Source organism: Mobula birostris, chromosome 2 (genome assembly GCF_030028105.1).
Source record: "Mobula birostris isolate sMobBir1 chromosome 2, sMobBir1.hap1, whole genome shotgun sequence".
In the NCBI taxonomy this organism is placed as follows: Eukaryota; Metazoa; Chordata; class Chondrichthyes; order Myliobatiformes; family Myliobatidae; genus Mobula; species Mobula birostris.
Genome location: NC_092371.1, coordinates 32,653,152 through 32,659,151, shown reverse-complemented (window position 1 = coordinate 32,659,151; position 6,000 = coordinate 32,653,152). Strand labels below are relative to the sequence as shown.

Below are 6,000 nucleotides of genomic sequence, written 5' to 3'. Positions count from 1 at the left end.
TCCTGACGCTCCTGCACTTTCCTCCTGATGATCTGAGTGGTGGGGGTTCTTGATGATATATGCTGCTTTCCTGTGACAGCACATCATGTAGATGTGCTCAATGGTGGGGAGGGCTTTACTGGTGACGGACTGTGCCATATTATCTACTTTTTGTGGGATTTTCCGTTCAAGGGCACTGGTGTTTCCATACCAGGCTGTGATGCAGCCAGTCAATTTCCTCTCCACTACCATTTATAGACGTTTATCTAAGCTTTAGGTGTCATGTTGAATCTTTGCAATCTCCTAAGTAGAGGCACTGCTGTGCCTTCCTCAAAACTGCACTCATGTGCTAGGCCCAGGTCCTCCAAAATAGTAACACTGAGGAATTTACAGCTGCTGACCTCTCCATCTCTCATTCTCCCATGAAGACTAGCTCACTGATTTCCTTCTCCTGAAGTCAATAATCAACTCCTTGGTCTTGAGACATTGACTAAGATTGTGTTCTTACTGCATCGCTCAGACAGATTTTCAGTCTCCCTCCTCTATGCTGACTCACCACCACCTTTGATTCAGCCTATAACAGTGATTTCATCAGTAAACTTGTATATGGTATTGGAGCAACACGCAAAGTTGCTGGTGAACAACAGCATCTATAGGAAGAGGTACAGTCGACGTTTCAGGCCGAGACCCTTCGTCAGGACTTCACCCTAACTTGTACCTTCCTGACGAAGGGTCTCGGCCCGAAACGTCGACTGTACCTCTTCCTAGAGATGCTGCCTGGCCTGCTGCATTCACCAGCAACTTTGATGTGTGTTGCTTGAATTTCCAGCATCTGCAGAATTCCTCGTGTTTGCATATGGTATTGGAGCTGTGCTAAACCACACAGTTTTAAGTGTAAAGCAGATAGAGCAGGGGCTAAGCTCACAATCTAGTGGTGCTCCTGTACCGATGGAGATAGTGGAGGAGATGTTGTTTCCAATACAAACTGACTGGAGTCTGCAGTTGTGGAAATCAATGATCCAGTTAAGGAGGCATTGAAGCCAAGGTCTAGGAGCTTATTGATTAGTTTTGAGGGGATGGTGGTATTAAATGTTGAGCTGTAGTCTGAGCAAACATTTAAGGAATTATCATTAATTAGAATATTAAAAAGGACTGGGGTATACACACCCCTGTGGAGTTCCATTCTCCATCTTACACTCCCTACAAAATGTTGTTCCCACCCTAACTTGTACCTTCCTGACACATAAAAACTATTGAATCCAATTGAACATTCTACCACCTACTCCCTTTTCATAACATATCAAAAGCTTTTTCTACATCAACGAACACTGGTACCACTGATTTTTAATTAATATACTTTACAACAGCCAAACTTAACGCCACCAGATTCTGAACTTGTCTCTAACTTCGCCCAGCCCCTCCCCCCGGCAACAACTCTCCTGACGTCAGACGCACGGACGCCTCGACATGAACGCTGCTGCACCGCGTCACCGCACCGATCCAATATCCGCATCCGCCAGTCCAGAGAAAACATAGTTCCATCATCCCCTTTCACTTTGTGGCAAAGCCTGTGGAAACTTGAGCCGACACCTCCCCGGGTCTCAGCGGGCCCAGGACGGAGGATGTAGGTGGGCAGCCCGAGCCCCTCGGCTGCGTCCCGTTGGTGACGGCACCGGTCCTTACGCTGATGGATACAAAAGAAGGCCCAGGGAGTGAGGCGGCATGGGAGGCGAGATGGCGTCTTTCAAGATTGCCGTGTTATTTGTGTAGGTTTGTGGGCAGCTCGGGCGTTGTGGCTCCGCTCCTGTACTCAGTTAATTTCACGTTCTCCTCGGCGACGGGGCCAAGGTGAGGGTGGGGCGGCCGCTCGGACGGCGGGTGGCGGTGGGAGCGCGGGAGGCGAGGCCGAGGCGGCCTGACGGAGCGGGGCCTGAGGGCCCAGGCTCACGTCCCCCCCTCCATAGGAGCTCGGCTCAGTGCCTGCGCGGAATTACAGCCGGGCGGCTCAGGCAGTGCGGAGGGCAGCATCACGGGGGCCAGGGCTTGGGAGGGGGAGGGGGAGGGGGAGGGGGAGGGGGTGGCTGGCTGCCCAACAAGGGGGGAGGGTGATAAATGAGGGGTGCACATGGGAGGTGGAAATGTGTAGAGGGGTGTTGAAAAGGACAGGGATCAGGTGGACACGGGGGAAGGGAACAGCAAATCAGTGTACATTAGCTGAGAGGCCTGTTTTTGAGCTCAATGATTACATACTAAAAATGTCTAAAGTGTATTTGGTGGAGGGAGTGAGGGGGACCTGAGTGCTATGTAGAATGGCAGGCAGGCTGGTTACTAGGGATGTGCAATCCATACATTACTGCATTTTGAAGAAGCCTACAAGAGTTTCTGTTGGTGCTGGAAATCCTGAGCCACAAACACACAAAATGCTGGAAGAACTCATCTGGTCAGGCAGATCTATGCAGGGAAATAAGCAATCAACCTTCTGGCCTGGGACACTCAGGCAGAAGGGACAGGGTGTCTGGGGCAGATGAGTGAGGGGCTGGGAGAGTGCAAGAGGGTGACAGGGTGGTGGGGGGAGAGTGGGCAGGGGAATGAAGATGGGGAGAATAGGGGTAGTAAGGAAATGAGGGCAAGTGGACACAGGAGGAAGAGAGGTAAGGGAGAGGGACTGATATCAGGGGGAAGAAGCAAGGGAGCTTGCAGCTTTATCTGCAGAAGACCGTATGATGTTGGTGGGGCTCCCTTGCTGAAATGAGCAGCTGGGTTATGGGGGGAGTAAATAGTGGATGTTGGGCCGCTGTGGACAATGGGGAGTGATTCTGACCTGTTGGTCGTTTGGACTGACTTGGTGTGGGGGAAGTGGGAGGACCTGGATGGCTGAAGAAGAAAGGTATACAACATTGATTGTGGTGTGGGTATGTGGATTGGTGCCATTCCGCACACCCACATTGCCAGTACCAGATATAGCAGCGCTGATTAATGAGGCCAATAGAGTGCTGAATGGCAGGTTGTAATGGTGGGACAGTTGATGGTGATCAGCAGTGTGGGGTTGACTGCTTTGTGATGGTCAAACTGGGCAGGAAAAGCCAAATCACTTACTAGATTAAACACTAAAGACATTCAAGCATGTGGCACTGAGTAGAGTGGTATATTCACATTGCAGAAATCTAGTTGCAAAAGAAAATTGCCAAAGTGGTTATGTTTTCATTTCATGGTCTATTCATTTTTGTTTTTTTGCAAATAAAATGATTAATATTTTTCACCATCTTGAACTAAGTAACTAAAGTTGAATAATTGTTTATTTAAATTGTGTGAACTCAACAAATGAACTGAAGTCTTAACTTTGCCATTTGGCAAAATTAAAGCAGAGTTCCTGGCTACAGCTTTATAGACAACAAATTAAGTATCATGTGGATTGAAAATGGCTGGAAATGTTCTCAAAGTAGACGTGTAGCAATCTGGCCTTGCTATTGCACAAGTTAGAGCAACAGTTCAGTCACTTTCTGATAGATTGGTTTTGGCTCATGTCTCCTCACTATTAGACTTGTTAAGTTCACTGGAAAGATGTTCATGTAAAAATATCCAATTACCTGGAAAATCTGCCAAAGGCAATGTGTAGAGTTTTTCTGTGGCATTTTTGAATATTTTGCCTAATGTAGTGGTCTTTTACAGTAAAATTGTTTTGGTTGTACAGTTGTGTATCAGCACAGCACAGGTCAATTTCCCTATAGTTTCAATTCAATGTGGCAATCCTCAGCAGTAGCTTTGCTATCTCTGAAGGTGTGCAGTCAAGATTGTGTTGTACAGTGGAAAGGAAAAGTATGTCACATCCAGAGTTTCTCTGCTTAACAGATGATTTCCCTCCACGCCCCTCTGACGTAGTTGGGAACTGCGTACGAGACAAATTCCAGCAGTGGTTTGCCATTGCCTTGTGCTGGGTGAGTTTCTAAAGAGATCACCAGCTCGTAACCCAGCACGGATGGAAAGCGTGCAGGGGAGCCGGCTGTCTGGATTTGAACCCGGGACTTTTCGTCCAGAAGTCCGGCGCTGATGCCACTGCGCCACTAGCCGGGTCATTGTACGGTAGTGCTGGCATAAATTAAGCCAATACATGGAGTCTCCATACCATCTGCATTTGCACTGTACCAGCATTGGTGATGTGAATAGAAACCCCAATTCACTTCCAGAATAGGTGCAGAGTCATCCAGTAGCTGTGCTCTGTGGTAAGATTGTAATTGTTGTTCCCGATGACCAGTAGGAGTAGATGAGTACGACTGCCAGATAACCATGTTTACCGTGAACAGGACAGTCGAGGGCAGAATTAGTTTTATATTTATTCATATTTCAAGCCGGGGGCTTCACTGAAGGGTCAGCTCATACTACCCATCTCTAACCTTCCTTGGAAAGCTGTTGGTGAGCAGCCAGCTGTCTCGAGCTGGAATACTCTGGGGTGGAAAATCCAGAGATGAGGGTGGACTGCAGATGTGTTTCCAAGTCGGGATGGTTAATTGCCTGGAGTGGTGTTCCCACACACCCCCTGCCCCGGTCTTGGTAACAGTACGGAATTCAAGCTTTGACCTACTGTTAATTTTGTGATATGTTGCTGACAGAGTTGGTGACCACTCCAGGACAGAGTATTGATTGAAAGCTCGTAGATGATGTCATTAAATGGTTGGACTTTCCTTGTAGGTGGTACTTGAGTGACATGAATATTGCTTGTCACTTTTCAGTCCCATAGCTGACCACCGTCTAGGCATTGCTACACGTGGGTAAGGGTGGCTTCATTTGCTGGGAATTCTGAGAGGCATTTCTGACCTTCCGGAAGGAAAATCGTTGATGAAGCAGCTGACGGTGGTTGGATCCGGGACACTTTGGGGAGGAACTCCTGCAGACTGGAATGACTGACAACCCAGAGCCACATCCTATTCTGGTGCGTTGTTTTTCCCTTGATGCCCACTGACTTCAGTGTTAACAGCTAAAACGGCAGGGGTACAGTGGCGTAGCAGTTGTCATAACGCTGCTACAGCACCAGCGTTGAGTTCCTGTGCTGTCTGTGAGGAGTTTGTATCTTCACCCCATGACCGGCTAGGTTTTCCTCTCTGCTCTGATTTTTTCCCACATTGCAAAGGTGTACTGGTCCGGGTTAGTCAGTTGTGGACATGCTATTATGACATTGCTTGTAGGCTGCCGAACGCAATCCTCACTGATTTGATGCAAAACGAGGCATTTCACTATGTTTTGATGTTTCGATGTACATATGAAAAATAAAGCTAATCTTAAATCTCTGGTGCGAATGAATTCACTCTTGTCCTAGCCCTGTAATTTAACTTTTTTAAGATTATGAAGATACGTAGTCCCCTTTTATTGTCATTTAGTAATGCATGCATTAAGAAATGATACATTATTTCCTCTGGTGTGATATCACAAAATGCAGGACAAACCAAGACTGAAAAGACAAAACCACATGATTATACATATAGTTACAACAGTGCACAATACCATAACCTGATGAAGAAAGTCCGTGAGCACAGTAAAGTTCAAAGTTTCTCAAATGTCCCACATCTCAGGCAGTCGGGAGAGGGAAGAAAAACTCTCCCTGCCATGCTGACCAGAATCCGACTCTGAGTCATCAGAAAGCTTCGAGCTCTGATCAGCTCTCTGACACCGAGCGCCATCTCTGTCCGAGCGATTCGACCTCTTTGTCGGTCGCCAAAAGCAGGCAAGGCTGGGGATTTTGAGGCCCACCCTCCGAAAGATTCCCGACCACACAGTAACGACAGCAGCGGACGGGTGTTTCAGAAATTTCTCCAGATGTTCCTCTGTGCTTTCACGTCCATTCTCCATCAAATCAAAAATGGCGTTTGGGTATCAATTGTGATTTAAAAAAAACACAAACCAGCTTTCAGGACAGCAGCCTGTAGTCTACCATCAGTGCAGGACTTGTATGTGTCTGGGACAAAGAAGCGTCGGATAAAATCATTGCAGACTGTCTTTTCCAAAAGCTCCCTTCTGGAATGCGCTACA

The 6,000-nt window shown here is 47.5% G+C and overlaps 1 protein-coding gene across 4 annotated transcripts in view; it reads left to right on the top strand.

Moving 5' to 3' along the window:
- The first annotated feature begins 1,591 nt into the window (after nt 1-1,591).
- Nucleotides 1,592-6,000, top strand: part of znf335 (zinc finger protein 335) — a 68,930-nt gene continuing 64,521 nt past the window's right edge. The window contains exon 1 of one of the 4 annotated variants that reach the window (XM_072239686.1): nt 1,592-1,745. The gene's annotated coding sequence lies outside the window, so the exon portion shown is untranslated. Of the gene's footprint in view, nt 1,828-4,706; nt 4,907-6,000 lie in introns of those variants that run through there. The other 3 variants (XM_072239700.1, XM_072239677.1, XM_072239694.1) reach the window with 3 other exon arrangements.